At 47.4% G+C, this 19,766-nt stretch overlaps 1 pseudogene across 1 annotated transcript; it reads left to right on the top strand.

The window, feature by feature from the left end:
* Positions 1–409: 409 nt before the first annotated feature.
* LOC123070041 (late cornified envelope-like proline-rich protein 1) lies at positions 410–1,365 on the top strand (annotated as a pseudogene). Its single transcript, XR_006433303.1, has 2 exons — positions 410–751; positions 840–1,365. The product of XR_006433303.1 is annotated as a late cornified envelope-like proline-rich protein 1 (transcript).
* The last annotated feature ends 18,401 nt before the right edge of the window (positions 1,366–19,766 follow it).

Genomic DNA, 19,766 nt, shown 5'->3' with positions numbered 1-19,766 from the left:
ATTCTTTCTCTTTCAACTTGGGCAAATAAGCACGCAAGAAACCTTAGAATGTCCGACCTATGTCTCATTTGCGGTGTGGAAACAGGAACGTCCATGCACTCTATACACCTTCCCGCAACACGCACGGTTAATTTGTGGCAAGCAGTATAGTGCGAAGTTTGGATGCTTGTTGATGTGTCCAGCTTAACCTTGACGTGCCTACGCCCACTTTGCCAAATGCATTCATGCGCCACGCATGCGAAGCTGGCACGAGCGCATTAAGCATGAGGGAGTACGTAGTTGCGGGACGTGTGCTGCATCTTCAGGCCGCGCCTAACCGATTCAGTTTCGTATTGTCCCGTGCACTCGATCTGCATGCATGACGATGACGCGACCGCCGAATCGAAGAACCCTATTTATACCACCTTTCTTGTGCGAAGGCAGTCACACCCGTCCATCTCCATCTCCACGCACCTCACACACTAGGGAAGCATGGTCTCCATGGCGGCGGCCAAGATCGCCGTCCTCCTGGCCGCGACGGCGCTCTTCGCAGCAGCAGGAGCGGCGGACCCCCAACCTCCCCCAGCCGGAAATGAAACCCAGTGCTGGCAGTGCTACTCCACCTGCATGCATAAGTGCGACAACAGCAGCAGCGGCGACGTCCAGAAGTACTTCCAGTGCAAGAAGTCGTGCATCCTGGACTGCTACAAGGAACTGCCGCCGGTGTGCTTCAAGATGTGCATCTCCCAGACCTGCCTCACCCTGCCACCAGGTGCGTGCCACCGTCCAAACAAGAGCAACATGCGTTTTACTTGCTCGTACAGTACGTACATAACCAGCATGACTCTCCTTGATTACAGATAAACAGGTGGATTGCTACAAGGCATGTGGGACCAAATGCTTCCACAACCAGCCGTACCCCGGGCCAAACCCGGGTCCAAAGCCGCCAACGCCGCCCGGACCGCCGAAGCCTATGCCACCGCCCAGACCTCCGAAGCCGATGCCACCGGCCGTCGCCCGTGCCACCAAAGCCAACCCCGCCGAAAGCCACTTAATGCGCCCAAGACAAAGCCGATCCCGCCGTGCCGGCCACTAGCTGTATCCGCGTCGACCAACACCAGCAACAACTGCTGGGTGTACGTGACGACGTCTATGCACACATACTTTCAACTGAACTCGCGATATATACAGCACAACAGTATAAGTAGAGCCCTCGAAAAAAAATAGTATATGTAGAGGGGGTATGATTGGTAATATCTTTTTTTTCTCGAATACGCACTAGTGTGCGTATCATATATTAAAGAAGAAAGAGGGGAGAGCCCTCCGCAGTTGTATTACATAATTACCGGCGTTTCGTCGCCATCCGCCTAAGCACTAAACCGACTACTCGCCGTGTGCCCACTCCGATGCCCCTATGAAGACCGCTGCAAGGTCTCCTCTCAAAATGTCCACCTGCATCCAAGCTCTACTCTCGCTTCCTATTCGCTCCATAAGGCGTGTGACGCTCACGTTCACCCCGTCGAACACTATGACGTTCCTGTGCTTCCATAGCTCCCACAGGGTGAGCAGACATACGGTGCGGATCGTTTTCGCGTTACGCCCGGGCGAGCCGTGCCTCGTGCACCAGTCCTGCAGTGCCTCTCCTGCCTGCGGCGCACCAGCCGGCATGTTGAAGGCCGTGAAGATGCGGGCCCAAACCTCCCGTGCCAGCACACACTCCACAAGTAGGTGGCCGGTCGTTTGGTCCTGTTGATCACAAATGGGCAGGCATCTTGGTGCGGTAGCCCTCGCCTCGCCAATCTGTCCGACGTCCAGCACCTGTTCATGATTGCTAACCATGCAAAGAAACGGCATCGGAGTGGAGCCTTCGACTGCCAAGTGAAAGCCGCCGTGGGGGACACCTGCCGTCCGGCGAATCTCGCCGCGTAGGCCGATCGGGCCGAGAACTCGCCACTCCTTTCCCAAGACCAGGAGAAGGAGTCCACAATTTCCTCCTGGAGCTGCACCTCCCCAATCCGGAGCCAGATGTTCATATACTCCTCGATCCCGGCCATGTCACCAATAGGCCCGATGTCCGTGGCCCACCGGCCGTGCGCGAGGGCCTCGAATACTGTCCGTGTCCCTCTGATCCTTGTCGTGACCGAGCCATATGCGCGCGGTGCGAGCTCTTGAATCCAATAGCCGTCGAGCCAGCGATCCTCCCAAAAAAGCGTGTCGCGCCCGTTCCCAACAGTCACCCTTGCTGCTGCCTGAAAAAGCTGCTTAGCCTCCCTTGGCACCGAAAAGGAGAACTCCGCCCAGGGCCTGTCGCGATCCACTCTCTGTAACCATAGCCACCTGGTTTGTAGCGCCACATTCGTCCAGGCCAAATCGGGGATGCCAAGTCCACCGGCCCACTTAGGCGTGCAAACCCGGTTCCAGGCCACTGCACAGGCACCTCCGCCTGCATCCGCCTTGCCGGCCCACAAAAATCCTCGGCAAATCTTAACCATCGCGGCGATGGTCTTCGGTGGCAAGCCAAGAGCCAGCATGGAATGGATCGGTATGGCAGACAGCACCGATTGTACCAGTAACACACGACTGCTCTTGGGTAGGGTCGCCGCCTTCCAGTGTGGCAGGCGCATGGCTAATTGATCCACAAGCCCTTGCAGTTGCGCCGCTGTGAGCTTCCTGAGGGAGAGCGGGAGGCCCAGGTATTTGCATGGGAATGCAGCGGCAGGGCACCCAAGTGTGTCACACACAAGGGTCAGCTGCTCCTCAGAGCATTGGATGGGAAGTGCTGCGCTTTTTGCCATGTTGACAAGCAGACCGGCAGCCTGACCGAAGGTGCGCAGGATCAAGTCACAGGCTGCCAAGTCTCTCCGCTCCGGCCTGATGAAGATGGTCACATCATCCGCAAACATGGAAATCCACTGTCGTAGTCCACGACGTGCCAGGGGGGTGAGGATACCAACTGTCATGGCCTTGAGGAACAGCCGATGCAGCGGTTCCATGCACAAGATGAATAGCATTGGGGATACCGGGTCCCCCTGGCGCAGCCCGCATCAGTTGAAGATCGTGTCACCGGGCACCCCATTAACCGCAATCCTCGTGGTCGACGTGGAAAGAATGCCACAAATCCATGCTCGCCATCTTCCTCCAAAGCCCATGTGCTCCAGCACTTCCAGTAGGAACGACCATTGAATGGTGTCGAAGGCCTTAGAGATGTCCAACTTCAAGAGCATCGTGGGCTCCCGCAAAGCGTGCAGGCGCCTAGCCGTACACTGAACCAACATGAAGTTATCATGGAGAGACCGCCTGCTTACAAACGCACTTTGGTGGTTGCCCACGAGATGCGGTAGTTCCGCCGCCAGCCTTGTTGCCAGGACTTTCTCGAAAATCTTAATTGCCCCATGAATGAGGCTCGCCGGTCTGTAGTTCTTAAGCTCCACCGCTCCCATCTTCTTGGGCAGAAGTGTGACTATGGCCTTATTGATTGAAGGCAGCCCCCTCATGTCTCCACGGAAAAAATGGTCCATCGCCCGCATGATTGGTAATATCGATATAGGTTATTCTACAAGATTACTCTATAGATCCATCAGCTCTAAGTAAACTGGGTATAAATCATGCATGTCTAAGGTATGAGTTGCTGATGTTAGAATTTGATTCCATGTGTGAGGGTGAGGATGTAACACAACATGTAACTCCTAATATCCACATGCCTCACCAAAACAATGTCTGGCTAACCCATAATTATGACGTTATCAAACTCATTATAAATATGCATGTAATAATCATTGCCTTGCACACATACAAAGCTTGACAAGGTCTCTCCAGTGATCTAGTTCTAGATTAGGGAATGGCCCGGGCGATGGGATCTGCCCCCTATGTGGGACTGAGGAAACCTCGAATCGCATCTTCTTCTCGTGCGTTTCCACCCAGTTCCTCTGGAGCTGCCTCCGTGAGGTTGTCAGGGGTAGTTGGTATAACACCAACTTCGCAGACCTCCTCGCCGAGGTCCAGGCTTCTTCCCCGTCGGGCTGCCATATTAGGTGGCTGCTCATTGGGGTCCTTGCTTGGACGCTCTGGACCGTGCGTAATAAGCTTGTCATCCAGCGCATGCCTCTTCGACGTGCCACTGACGCAGCATTCAAAATGTGTGGTTATTTGCAGCTCTGGCGGCCGCTCTACATCATTGCCGACCTTCGCGCGATGGCTCTCCGCTAGGCGCCGCCGCCTCCTCCTCCACCACCTAAGCCAGATTAGCTTCTTAGCCACGGTGTATCCGTCTTTGTTTTTCGTTTTCAGGGCTTATTGAGTTGTGCCCTCTGCAGAACCCTCTTGTACTCTATGTTGTGTGACTTTCTTTGTGTGTGTGGGTGAACTCTGTGATGGTTTGCTTTATTTATAAAATGGGGCCAAAGCCTTTTTCGGTAAATGTTTTCCGCCGACCAGCCCGCTGAAACTTCTGCCGGTCGCATCACTCTCACGCGCACGGCATGCACACGCACGCGCACCACATGGGCCTAGCGCCACGCTGGCCTCGAAGGCTCAGGAAAACTGCTCCCCGAGACGTGCATACACGATGGTCCCCGTGCGACGGCCCTCCTTTTTCCTCCCCTTAATTATCGCTTGCCTTATCTCTTACCATTTTTGTACCTCCAGCCCACATCAAGTACTACGCTTCTACAAAAATGTTGCATCTGACTAAGGAAAACGCTACAAGTGATGAATCGAAAAGCTGGAACTGTTGAAAGAAAATAGGAGGGGGCATCAAAGATGCTGGAACCACCGCATATGGGCGTTGCAACCATTGACAAAAAAAACTTCAAGCCTAGATAAAAAAGCTTCAACCGTCAACGGGGGAAGCTTCAACCAGCCACTATCAAACTGAAAAAGTTGCAACCGTTATGAGAAAAGCTTCAACCTTAGGTGGAAAAAGCTTCGATTGTAGATGAAAAAAACTTCAACCAACACGGGGAAAGCTTCAACCTGTGGAAAAAGCTTCAACCGGCATGGAAAAATCTTCAACCGGCATGAGAAAAAGCTTCAACCGATGCACCGTCGGTGAGAGCGGCGACGTGGAGAGTTGCGGCTAGCGGCATGGCAGTGCTGCGACAGACGTGCTATGATGGCGCCTACTAGGTGCTGCAACGATAGAGGCATCGGCGTGCTACAAGACGACAGTGTTTTGTTACAAGGGCGCCGACTTCTTGCTAGACCAATGAGGATGAGTGCATCGACGGCGACGAGGAAAACTGGCAAGCTAGATGGCATCTAGGAGGATCATGGGGCTGCTCGCAACGTATAGGCGCCAACACCAATGCCATGGCTTTGCTTTTTCTAACAAAGCCCTTGGGGAAGAAAGGTATCGTGTGGCTATAATACAACGAATCACATGTCCATGATGCGACCGGCCAAAATTTTGGCTGGCCGACCGACGCGTATCAATGCCCTCTAGATTAAGCACAATTTTACCAAGTACCCCGATCATGAATAAGAGGACACATTCAAACTTAGTAAGTAAGGTGCTTCTATGGTCCTTCTCAGTGCTCCACACTGTACCGGTGCTAAACACGCCACATAGGTAAAATATTTGATGAGCAAGGTATTTAAGAAGGGAGAGGGGAGTTTGATGACCCTAGTAAGTGAAAGAAATATGCCATAGAGGCAATAATAAAGTTGTTATTTATATTTCCTTATAGCATGATAAATATTTATTATTCATGCTAAAATTGTATTAACCGAAAACTTAGTACATGTGTGAATACATAGACAATACATAGTGTCCCTAGTATGCCTCTACTTGACTAGCTCGTTGATCAAAGATGGTTATGTTTTCTAACCATTGACATGTGTTGTCATTTGATGAACGGGATCACATCATTAGGAGAATGATGTGATGGACAAGACCCATCCGTTAGCTTAGCATTATGATCGTTACAGTTTTATTGCTACTGCTTTCTTCATGACTTATACAAGGTGTCTCAGAAGGTGTTTGTTGAGTTGGCATAGATCAAGATTAGGATTTGTCACTCCGAGTATCAGAGAGGTATCTCTGGGCCCTCTCGGTAATACTCATCATATAAGCCTTAAAAGCAATGTGACTAATGAGTTAGTTGCGGGATGAAGCATTACGGAACGAGTAAAGAGACTTTCCGCTAACGAGATTGAACTAGGTATGATGATACCGACGATCGAATCTCGGACAAGTAACATACCGAAGACAAGGGGAACAACGTATGTTGTTGTGCGGTTTGACCGATAAAGATCTTCGTAGAATATGTAGGAGCCAACATGAGCATCCAGGTTCCGCTATTGGTTATTGATCGAAGATGTGTCTCGATCATGTCTAATCATTCTTGAACCCGTAGGGTCCGCACGCTTAACGTTCGATGACGATTTGTATTAAGAGTTATGTGTTTTTTATGACCGAAGTTTGTGTGGAGTCCCGAATGAGATCGCGGACATGACGAGGAGTCTCTAAATGGTCTAGACATAAAGAATGATATATTGCACAAAGGTATTCGGACACCGGAATAGTGTCGGGACGTATCAAATAAGTTTCGGAGTACTGGGAGGTTACCGGAACCCCCCGGGGGACTAATGGGCCTTCATGGGCCTTAGTGGAAGAGAGGAGGCGGCGGCCAGGTGGAGGCGTCCCCCGCAAGCCCAAACCGAATTGGACTAGGGGTGGGGGCGCGGCCCCCCTTTCCTTCTTCTGCTCCACCTCTTTCCCCTTCTCCCCTTCTTGGAATAGGAAAGGGAGACCAACTAGGATTGGGAATCCTAGTTGGACTCCCCCTTGGTGCGCACCCTCTAGGCCGCCGGCCTCCTCCACTCCTCCTTTATATACGGGGGCAGCGGGCACCCCAAAGCACATCAATTGTTCTTTGCCGTGTGCGGTGCTCCCCTCCATAGTTTACCACCTCGATCATAGCGTCGTAGTGCTTAGGAAAAGCCCTACGTGGATCACATCATCAACATTGTCGCCATGCCGTCGTGCTGACGGAACTCTTCCTCGCCCTCTACTGGATCAAGAGTTCAAGGGACGTCATCGAGCTAAACGTGTGCTAAACACGGAGGTGCCATACGTTCGATACTTGGATCGGTTGGATCGTGAAGACATTCAATTACATCAACCACGTTAACTAACGCTTCCGCTTTCGGTCTATGAGGGTACGTGGACACACTCTGCCCCTCTCGTTGTTTTGCATCTCCTAGATAGATATTGCATGATCGTAGGACTTTTTTTGAAATTGCATGCTACGTTCCCCCACAGTGGCATCAGAGCCAGGTCTATGCGTAGATGATATGCACGAGTAGAACACAAAGAGTTGTCGGCGATAATAGTCATACTGCTTACCACCAACGTCTTACTTTTATTCGACGGTATTGTTGGATGAAGCGGGCCGTACCAAAATTACATGACCGCGTTCATGAGACTGGTTCTACCGACATGCTTTGCACATAGGTGGCTGGCGGGTGTCTGTTTCTCCAACTTTAATTCAATCGAGTTTGACTATGGCTGGTCCTTGTTGCAGATCAAAACAACACACTTGACAAAAAATCATTGTGGTTTTGATGCGTAGGTAAGAACGGTTCTTGCTAGAAGCCCGTAGCAGCCTCATAAAACTTGCATCAATAAAGTAGAGGACATCTAACTTGTTTTTGCAGGGCTTGTTGTGATGTGATATGGTCAAGACATGATGTGATATAAATTTTTGTATGAGATGATCATGTTTTGTAACAGAGTTACCAGCAACTGGCAGGAGCCATGTGGTTGTCACTTTATTGTATGAAATGCAATTGCCATGTAATTGCTTTACTTTATCACTAAGCGGTAGCGATAGTCGTAGTAGCAATAGTTGGCGAGACGTCAACGATGCTACGGTGGAGATCAAGGTGTCAAGCCGGTGACGATGGGGATCATGACGATGCTTTGGTGATAGAGAACATGAGCACGAGATGATGATGGCCATATCATGTCACATATTTTGATTGCATGTCATGTTTATCTTTTATGCATCTTATTGTGCTTAGTACGACGGTAGCATTATAAGATGATCCCTCACTAAATTTCAAGGTATAAGTGTTCTCTCTGAGTATGCACCGCTGCTACAGTTCGTCGTGCCGAGACACCACGTGATGACCGGGTGTGATAAGCTATACGTTCACATACAACAGGTGCAAGCCAGTTTTGCACGTGCAGAATACTCGGTTTAAACTTGACGAGCCTAGCATATGTAGATATGGCCTCGGAACACTGAGACCGAAAGGTCGAACGTGAATCATGTAGTAGATATGATCAACATAGAGATGTTCACCATTGAAAACTACTCCATCTCACGTGATGATCGGACATGGTTTAGTTGATTTGGATCATGTGATCATTTAGATGATTAGAGGAATGTCTATCTAAGTGGGAGTTCTTTAGTAATATGATTAACTAGACTTTAATTTATCATGAACTTAGTCCTGATAGTTTTTGCATATCTATGTTTTTGTAGATCAATGGCTCGTGCTACCGTTCCCTTGAATTTTAATGCGTTCCTAGAGAAAGCTAAGTTGAAAGATGATGGTAGCAATTACACAGACTGGGTCCGTAACTTGACGATTATCCTCATTGTTGCATAGAAGAATTATGTCCTCGAAGCACCGCTAGGTGCAAGGCCTTCTGCAGGAGCAACTACGGATGTTCTGAACGTCTGGCTGACTAAAGCAGATGACTACTCGATAGTTCAATATGCCATGCTTTACAACTTAGAATCGGGACTTCAAAGACGTTTTGAACGTCATGGAGCATATGAGATGTTCCAAGAGTTGAAGTTAATATTTCAAGCAAATGCCCGAGTTGAGAGATATGAAGTCTCCAACAAGTTCTATAGCTGCAAAATGGAGGAGAATAGTTCTGTCAGTGAACACATACTCAGAATGTTTGGGTACCATAACCACTTGACTCAGCTGGGAGTTAATCTTCCTGATGATAGTGTTATTGACTGAGTTCTTCAATCGCTGCCACCAAGCTATAAAGGCTCCGTGATGAACTATAATATGCAAGGGATGACGAAAACGATTCCCGAGCTCTTCGCAATGCTAAAGGTTGCGAAGGTAGAAATCAAGAAGGAGCATCAAGTGTTGATGGTTAACAAGACCACTAGTTTCAAGAAAAAGGGTAAAGGGAAGAAGGGGAACTTCAATAAGAATAGCAAGCAAGTTGCTACTCCCGGGAAGAAACCCAAGTCTGGACCTAAGCCTGAAACTGAGTGCTTCTACTGCAAAGGGACTGGTCACTGGAAGCGGAACTACCCCAAGTATTTGGCGGATAAGAAGGATGGAAAAGTGAAAGGTATATTTGATATACATGTTATTGATGTGTACCTTACTAATGCTTGTAGTAGCGTCTGGGTATTTGATACTGGTTCTGTTGCTCATATTTGCAAATTGAAACAGAGGCTACGGATTAAACGAAGATTGGTTAAGGACGCGGTGAAGATGTGCGTCGGAAATGGTTCCAAGGTCGATGTGATCGCCGTCGGCATGCTACCTCTACATCTACCTTCGGTATTAGTTTTAGACCTGAATAATTGTTATTTGGTGCCAACGTTCAGCATGAACATTATATCTGGATCTTGTTTGATGCGAGACAGTTATTCATTTAAATCAGAGAATAATGGTTGTTCTATTTATATGAGTAATATCTTTTATGGTCATGCACCCTTGTTGAGTGGTCTATTTTTGTTGAATCTCAATCGTGGTGATACACATGTTCATAATATTGAATCCAAAACATGCAAAGTTGATAACGATAGTGCAACCTATTTGTGGCACTGCCGTTTAGGACATATTGGTGTAAAGCGCATGAAGAAACTCCATGCTGATGGACTTTTGGAATCACTTGATTATGAATCACTTGGTGCTTGCGAACCCTGTCTCATGGGCAAGATGACTAAAACTCCGTTCTCCGGAATAATGGAACGAGCTAATGACTTATTGGAAATAATGCATTCCGATGTATGCGGTCCAATGAGTATTGAGGCTCATGGCGGGTATCGTTATTTTCTGACCTTCACAGATGATTTGAGCAGATATGGGTATGTCTACTTAATGAAACATAAGTCTGAAAGATTTGAAAAGTTCAAAGAATTTCAGAGTGAACTGGAGAATTGTAACAAGAAAATAAAGTTTCTATGATCTGATCGTGGAGGCGAAAATTTGAGCTACGAGTTTGGTCTTCATTTGAAACAGTGTGGAATAGTTTCGCAACTCACGCCACCTGGAACACCACAGCATAATGGTGTGTCCGAACATCGTAGTCATACTTTATTGGATATGGTGCGATCTATGATGTCTCATACTGATGTACCGCTATCGTTTTGGGGTTATGCTTTAGAGATGGCTGCATTCACGTTAAATAGGGCACCATCAAAATCCGTTGAGATGACACCATATGAACTGGGGTTTGGCAAGAAACCCAAGTTGTTGTTTCTTAAAGTTTGGGGCTATGATGCTTATGTGAAAAAGCTTCAACCTGATAAGCTCGAACCCAAATCGGAGAAGTGCGTCTTCATAGGATACCCAGAGGAAGATGTTGGGTACACCTTCTATCACAGATCCGAAGGTAAGATATTCGTTGCTAAGAATGGATCCTTTCTAGAGAAGGAGTTTCTCTCGAAAGAAGTGAGTGGGAGGAAAGTAGAACTTGATGAGGTAATTGTACCTTCTCCCGAATTGGAAAGTAGTTCATCACAGAAATCAGTCCCAGTGATTCCTACACCAATTAGTGAAGAAGCTAACGATGATTATCACGAAACTTCAGATCAAGTCACTACCGAACCTTGTAGGTTATCCAGAGTACGATCCACACCAGAGTGGTATGGTAATCCTATTCTGGAAGTCATGTTACTAGACCATGATCAGGGCCGGTCCTGAGATTTTGGGGGCCCGGGGCGAATGTAAAATTTGGGGGCCCTTAATATAAACATCAAATGCATATTATCTTCAAATTTTCTTGTAAGATTCTTCAATGTAAAGTGACTTATGATTGTGTCGATGTTGAAGTCAATGTCATCCACTTCTCGATGCATAATTGTCACGCCCAATATGCGACCCTATCCAAAAGGAACTCGAAGGTCCCACCAAGGATAGGCCCGCATATTGAAACGCTTTTGCAAGGTGGATATCATTACATCAACATTACATAATAGATGGGGATACATACAAGGGGCATACAATGCCACACGAATACAACACCACAATACATCAGAGCACCATCTGACTATGGATGAAACACAAACAGAAACTCAAACGACATCCACCCTGCTAGCCCAGGCTGCCGACCTGGAACCTATCCCCTGATCGAAGAAGAAGCAGAAGAAGAACTCAAAGCAAGTAAACATCACTCTCACGTCAAGATCATCGCGAAACTTGTACCTGCAACTGTTGTTGTAGTAATCTGTGAGCCACGAGGACTCAGCAATCCCATTACCATGGGTATCAAGACTAGCAAAGCTTAAAGGGAAAGGAAGGGGTAAAGTGGTGAGGTTGCAGCAGCGACTAAGCAAATATGGTGGCTAACATACACAACTAAGGGCGAGAAGAGAACAAGCGGAACGGTCGTGAAGCTAGCAATGATCAAGAGATGATCCTGAACACCTACTTACGTCAATCATAACATAGAAACCGTGTTCACTTCCCGGACTCCGCCGAAAAGAGATCATCATGGCTACACACACGGTTGATGCGTTTTAATTCGGATCTGGTGTCAAGTTGTCTACAACCGTACATTAACAAATTCCCATCTGCCTATAACCGCAGGCACGGCTTTCGAAAGATTATACCCTGCAGGGGTGTCCCAACTTAGCCCATGATAAGCTCTCGCGATCAACGAAGGATATACCTTCTCCCAAGAAGACCCGATCAGACTCAGAATCCCGGTTTACAAGACATTTCGACAATGGTAAAACAAGACCAGCAAAGCCTCCCGCTGTGCCGACAAATCCCGATAGGAGCTGCACATATCTCGTTCTCAGGGCACCTCGGATGAGCCAGACGTCGGGTTGGCATAGACCCTGATTGCCCAGGGGGCGCCGGACATCGCTCGGTTTGGACCAACACTTAGACAAGCACTGGCCCGGGGGGGGGGGGGGGAAAATTAAGATGACCCTCAAGAGCACGACTCCCAAGGGAAAAAGGGCTAGGTGAGGCAAATGGTAAAACCAAGGTTGGGCCTTGCTGGAGGAGTTTTATTCAAAGCGAACTGTCAAGGGGGTCCCATAAATCACCCAACCGCGTAAGGAACGTAAAATCCGGGAACATAACACCGGTATGACGGAAACTAGGGCGGCAAGAGTGGAACAAAACACCAGGCATAAGGCCGAGTCTTCCACCCTTTACCAAATATATAGATGCATTAATAATATAAGAGATATTGTGATATCCCAACATAATCCTGTCCACCATGGAGCAATCTTCAAACTTCACCTGCAACTAGCAACGCTATAAGAGGGGCTGAGCAAAGCGGTAACATAGCCAAACAACGGTTTGCTAGGAAGGGTGTCAAAGGTTAGAGGTTTATGGCAATTTGGGATGGCTTGAAGAACAAGTGATAGGTAGCGCAGCATAGCGATAGAACGAAGCAACTAGCATAGCAATGATAGTAGTGAGATCCAGGGTAGTGGTCATCTTGCCTGAAATCCCGCAAGGAAGAAGAACGAGTCCATGAAGAAGACGAACGGATGAAGCCGAACCAAGCGTAGACGAACGAATCCTCACGATCGCAACAAAACGGGAACTATCGAGAAGAAGCACACGACATGGTAAACACACCACACATGAACAAGGCATGATGCACAACCAAGCATGATGCATGCAAGGCTACATGAAGCTACTCATGGCAAGAGACGATGCAAACAAGAGCAACACATCAAAGCAAGTTTAAATGAGACCGGGAACAACATATAACAATTCCGGTAAGTCCTGATATGCAAATTTTGAAATTGGTCCAGATCTGAATAAACCTTGTGTTCAAGTTGTTAAACAGCAAGTTAAGATGCACCAAGATGATCTACACGAGATTCTAGTCAAGTTACATATAAAGTTCATTTAATTCGGAGTTTCGGCCTAGAAGATATGAGCAAAACAAGTAAAACATGGCATTGATGCAAAATGCATACAAACATCAAGCAAACACACCAAAACAAGGATGCAACATGATAATATGAAGCTACATGCAAAACTGGGCAAGTTTCATATAGAGCACACTCAAAACGGAGCAACGGGTCAACACATACACTATACAAGGCATGACAACACTCTGTCCAAAACAGCAAGTAGGCATATTGCAAGCATCAAAACAACATGCTACAGTACCACAATATGAAAACAAAAGGCATGGTCATGAAGTACATGTAAAGCATAACAAAACATGAACACCGAGCTATCTCCAGAAATCACTAGAACATGCTCAAACACACATGGCAAGATTGCAAATAATAACAGTTTCAGACTTATCAGGAAATAACATCAGGTTGCAATGTTTAGAGCTATCAAACAACATGTTACAGGAACTTATCATGGCAAAAAAAGCATGGCATGAATCTACTAATAGCATAGAACAAAAGTCCCTTACTGACCATGAGCCAAAAAGGATCAGAAGATATGATGGCACCCATGTAAACATGGCAAGTTATAAGACAGATTCATACATGGCAGGAACAACAATAAGTAGGCATGTTGGTGAGCTTGAACCACTCACCACAAAGCAATACATGGCATGGCAAGGCAACCAACAGTAAGAAGACATGTTTATGAAGCTAAGCATGGCAAGATCAAGTTCATAGGGTGCATGGATAACTAACAACAATCATGACAACATTGAACTTCATGTTAACACGCTGACAGCAACATCATTTAGCAAGTTTGGAGCAAGATATGAACAATCTACAACAAGCTATAAATGCAACCAGGGGCATGGATGGATAGCTCATAACCATATGTTCAAAACATCATTACTGAAGTATCTCAAAATAAGCATGGATCTCTCTGTAGCATCAAGTTTACATGGCATAAAAATAACAGCAGAGCAGGGACTGAAATCAGCAACATCACGAGGCCTAGTTTACATGCTTGTGCTAGTCACCAAATTAATCACAAAAATACATGGCATACACCTCTGTAAAGATGGCATGGCATAGTTCAAGACATATGTAGGGCTCAAGTTCATAAGATGCACACATCAATCATGGCAAAAATGACAAATCATCAAGTTGTAACAGTTTCAGCAGATTAACAGCAACATGCACTCTTGCAACGATGATTCGGGCATCAAGATGTGCTCAAATGAAAATGATGCAATGGAATGAAATGAAGTACTCGTTGAGGCGAACAATTTGACATATTACACGCACAGAACGGAGCTACGGATGCAGAGATACGATGCGATGAACATGGCATGATAATGTCAAAATAAATCGGGGACTTAGTCATATTTCGAGAACAACCTTCGTGGATTCAGATCTGAAGTTCGCCGGAGTTCTTGCCGGAGAGGAGGGAGGCGGCCGGAGTTGGAGGAGGGGAGGCCGGATCAGGCAAGGAGGAAGTCGGTGGGGGCGCGAAACGGTGTCGGGGAGGTCGGGGACGGACGGATCCGGTCCGGCCCGACCGGATCCGCGGCGACGGCGGAGGACGACGGAGCTCCGACGAGAAGCCGGGCGACGCGGGGCGTGGTGCTCCGGCGAGCCGGGCAGCGCGAGGGCGCGAGCGGAGGAGGCCAACGCGGGGCACGACACGGAGGCGACCGGGGGCGGCGGCCGCGGGAGCGGGCGGCGGCGGGCGGCGCCAGGACGGCGGGCCGCGGAGGGCGAGCCCGGCCGGCGGCGGCGCGGGGAGCCGGTCGGGGCGGCGGCGCCTCAGGCGCGGAGGCGGCGGCGGGCGGGCCGCGCGGGCCCAGCTCGGGCCCCGCGGGCCGGCGGCGGTGGGAGGCGACGAACGCCACGTGGCGTGCTGCGGTTGGGCGAGGGCGAGGGCGGACATGTCCGTCGGCGGGCGGATGTGTCCGGCGGCAGAGAGAGAGCGAGGCTAGGGTTTGGACTGTGCGAAAAAATCCGGGAGGGAGCACATATTTATAGATTCTGGGAGCTAGGAGAGTCCAAATGAGGCACGGTTTTCGCCCACACGATCATGATCGAACGACCGAGAGCATGGAGGGGGTTAGGATGGGTTTTGGGCCACTTTGGAAGGGGTGTTGGGCTGTAAAGAGAAAGGGGCTTTGCGGGCTACGCGGTTAACCATTGGAGTATCAAACGAACTCCAAATGACACGAAACTTGACAGGCGGTCTACCGGTGCTATACCAAGGCCGCTTGGCAAGACTCGGTCCATTCCGAGAACGTTTAACACCCGCTCACGAAGAGAGGCAAGAAGGGGACACAGGAGGGCATAGGAGTGCCGGATTGCAAAACGGACAACGGGGAAAACGCTCGGATGCATGAGACGAACACATATGCAATGTAATGCACATGATGACATGACTATGCAACACACAAGCAAAAGACATGGCAACGACGGTGAATCACTGACAGACATCTGGCGCATCGAATCCGGGGCGTTACAACACTCCTCCACTAACAAGAGATCTCATCCCGAGATCTTAGGACCGAGACGGAAGGGAAAAGGGATGATGTGAAACAAGAACTCAAGAGAATAAGCAAAGAATCGAGAGCACTCGAGAAGAAGAGAGGAATGACGAGAATGACGAGAATCGAAACCTCACGGAATCAGATAGACTCTGAAACCACTCCGGTTAGAACGAGATAAGAAAGGAATAAGACAGAAAGGATTTATGCAGCACACCGGCTGAAAATGGAAGGAAAAGAACATGAACTTAAGGGGCTGGAATGATACCTGATGAAGACATGAGACAAAACCTCCGGAAAGAATTAAAAGAGTTGAATGAAAAGAACGGAGAAGAAAATGACAACTTGTGCCACAAATGAAATAGAAAGCAACCTTAGAAGAAAAGATTGAATGGAGTTGTTGAGAAAATTCAACAACGAAAAGAATAAGCTTGTTGTGGGCTTATGGATAACATCTCAGAAATTAAGAGGTGATAACCGACCACAAACGGAAATGATTGGATAGATGAGAGGAATAAAGAAATGCAAAACTCCACTTCAAAAGAAAAGGAAGAATTATTTGCGCTTCGAGACGCGAGAAGAAAAGATACTTGAACTCCGCCAACAAGATCTTGATGAACTCCTGAAGAATGAATTAAATCATGAAGATCCACCATGAAGAACTCCGGTAACAAAAGGATTGTGAGATAGTTGAAGGATGAAACAATAAGGCGAGCCTTGCGATGATTTAGATGGAGGTTCCGACGAAATGGCTGAGGAAATGGAACTTCGGAAAAGAAAAGATGAAAACACTTGGAACTAGAATTTATTCATCAAGAACAAACTCCAAAGGAAAGGATTACTCACTTGGATGAAATAAGAATAAGATTTATTGTATGCTTATCCTTGATCAAATTAAACTGATGACAAACAATGGATTTTGCATACTACTTATTCTTCTTGAAAGGGATTAAGGGGAATATGGCGCAAAATTAGAGAAAGTCTTCATGAACCACCGGTAGGATTGGAAAGAACGAATGGATTGATACGATAACAAAGGAAAAGAATCTGAATGAACCGCCGTAAGAATTAGAAAATGATTGATGAAAGAGAATGAATCACCGGAAAGAATTAGAAGAACCAATATGCTCGAGGGGATTTAGATGCAAAAGAATGAAGAGATAATGAGCTGATTAAAGAACACTTGAACGAAGCACCGGGATAAATGGATAACGGTAGCTGAAATGTGAGGACGAAGAATTCTTATGGAACGATGGCCTCCGAAAAACAACTCCTGACTTACTCCGGATGGTAAGAAAAGGAATCTTTGACAAACGGAATAATTCGAGAGGGTAACAAGAAGCTAGACCCACGAATCTTCGAGAGAACGGGCAAGATTTAGAGGAAAACTCATCTTTGGTCTTCAAAGCTGAGAAAGACGACGAGAAACACCACCGAAATTGTTGAGAAACTCCGGAATAATGAAAAAGAGGAAAGGTTGAACCAACAAAGAAAAGAATTGAAGTCGATCTTGAAAAGTCATCTGACTGATGAAATCCATTCTTACGTCACACTTGAAAAGAATTGAGAATAACTCCGGGGGAAATTAGAAGAGTCAGGTAAGATCCTGGAAAAAGACCTATGGGTTAGGGCCCACTGAAGAGAAAAACAACATTGGAATGGATGTTGAACAAATAGATGATGCACCAGAACAATTGAGATATTTGAATGAGGTGGCAACCTCGAATTAATTGGAACACAGACGAATCTCCTGAAATGTCCTGAACACTCCGAAAGGATAAACTGGCGAGAGGCGAACGAGCAAGGGGAAACATTTGATCCGAGGAAAAGAATGTGATCAACCCGAAAAACTTGAATTGGTTTCACCGGAAAAGAGATGAAGAATGTCAAACAAAAGAGAATTCACCAGTTGAAACAATTGAGGGAAGACTGAAAAGGCTTTGCACGAATGAAATTCATGCTCGAAACATACTCAAACTCCGGGAAGAAAAAGGGTGGCAGGGCGGGAAAACAAAGGCAACTTGGAAGGGGAAACCGACGAATAACTTCAAGAGGAAAACACCGGTATGAAATCATTGAGGAAAGAAAGCAAAGACTTCGCACGAGTAGGATGGATACTCGATTACGGACTCCGGTTCCGAGAAGAAGAAGGGTGGGCGGGTGGGAAAAGAAAACAACTGAGGATTGAATGAAAAGATGAAGAGGCTCAAGTCGACTTGACGAGAAATGCACCGAATCAAAAGAGCTGAGAACCAACGATCAGAAAATCAACTGCATGATCCTAAAGAAAGTTTGAAGGGAAGAGGAGTAGTTCAAAACACCTACGTCAAGATTCCTTACCAGAGTGACGAAGGGGCTGAGGAGTAAAGAGAATTCCTACTCTCCGATATAACTAGACTCCGAAAATAGTTTTCTTCTAGACTCGACAACGGCCAAACTACACGATCAATCAAGGGGGCTCCTAGGGTCGGTCGAGGCTCTGATACCAACTTGTCACGCCCAATATGAGACCCTGTCCAAAAGGAACTCGAAGGTCCCACCAAGGATAGACCCGCATATTGAAACGCTTTTGCAAGGTGGATATCATTACATCAACATTACATAATAGATGGGGATACATACAAGGGGCATACAATGCCACACGAATACAACATCACAATACATCAGAGCACCATCCGACTACGGATGAAACACAAACAGAAACTCAAATGACACCCACCCTTGTAGCCCAGGCTGCCGACCTGGAACCTATCCCCTGATCGAAGAAGAAGCAGAAGAAGAACTCAAAGCAAGCAAACATCACTCTCGCGTCAAGATCATCGCGAAACCTGTACCTGCAACTGTTGTTGTAGTAATCTGTGAGCCACGAGGACTCAGCAATCCCATTACCATGGGTATCAAGACTAGCAAAGCTTAAAGGGAAAGGAAGGGGTAAAGTGGTGAGGTTGCAGCAGCGACTAAGCAAATATGGTGGCTAGAATACGCAAATAAGGGCGAGAAGAGAACAAGCGGAATGGTCGTGAAGCTAGCAATGATCAAGAGATGATCCTGAACACCTATTTACGTCAATCGTAACACAGAAACCGTGTTCACTTCCCGGACTCCGCCGAAAAGAGACCATCACGGCTACACACACGGTTGATGCGTTTTAATTCGGATCTGGTGTCAAGTTGTCTACAACCGAACATTAACAAATTCCCATCTGCCTATAACCGCAGGCACGGCTTTCGAAAGATTATACCCTGCAGGGGTGTCCCAACTTAGCCCATGATAAGCTCTCGCGATCAACAAAGGATATACCTTCTCCCAGGAAGACCCGATCAGACTCGGAATCCCGGTTTACAAGACATTTCGACAATGGTAAAACAAGACCAGCAAAGCCTCCCGCTGTGCCAACAAATCCCGATAGGAGCTGCACATATCTCGTTCTCAGGGCACATCGGATGAGCCAGACGTCGGGTTGGCATAGACCCTGATTGCCCAGGGGGCGCCGGACATCGCTCGGTTTGGACCAACACTTAGACAAGCACTGGCCCGGGGGGTAAAATTAAGATGACCCTCAAGAGCGCGACTCCCAAGGGAAAAAGGGCTAGGTGAGGCAAATGGTAAAACCAAGGTTGGGCCTTGCTGGAGGAGTTTTATTCAAAGCGAACTGTCAAGGGGGTCCCATAAATCACCCAACCGCGTAAGGAACGCAAAATCCGGGAACATAACACCGGTATGAAGGAAACTAGGGCGGCAAGAGTGGAACAAAACACCAGGCATAAGGCCGAGTCTTCCACCCTTTACCAAATATATAGATGCATTAATAATATAAGAGATATTGTGATATCCCAACATAATCCTGTCCACCATGGAGCAATCTTCAAACTTCACCTGCAACTAGCAACGCTATAAGAGGGGCTGAGCAAAGCGGTAACATAGCCAAACAACGGTTTTCTAGGAAGGGTGTCAAAGGTTAGAGGTTTATGGCAATTTGGGATGGCTTGAAGAACAAGTGATAGGTAGCGCAGCATAGCGATAGAACGAAGCAACTAGCATAGCAATGATAGTAGTGAAATTCAGGGTAGCGGTCATCTTGCCTGAAATCCCGCAAGGAAGAAGAACGAGTCCATGAAGAAGACGAACGGATGAAGCCGAACCAAGCGTAGACGAACGAATCCTCACGATCGCA

Source organism: Triticum aestivum, chromosome 3B, assembly GCF_018294505.1.
Source record: "Triticum aestivum cultivar Chinese Spring chromosome 3B, IWGSC CS RefSeq v2.1, whole genome shotgun sequence".
NCBI classification, from domain to species: domain Eukaryota; kingdom Viridiplantae; phylum Streptophyta; class Magnoliopsida; order Poales; family Poaceae; genus Triticum; species Triticum aestivum.
This window is presented reverse-complemented; position numbering and strand designations above follow the sequence as displayed.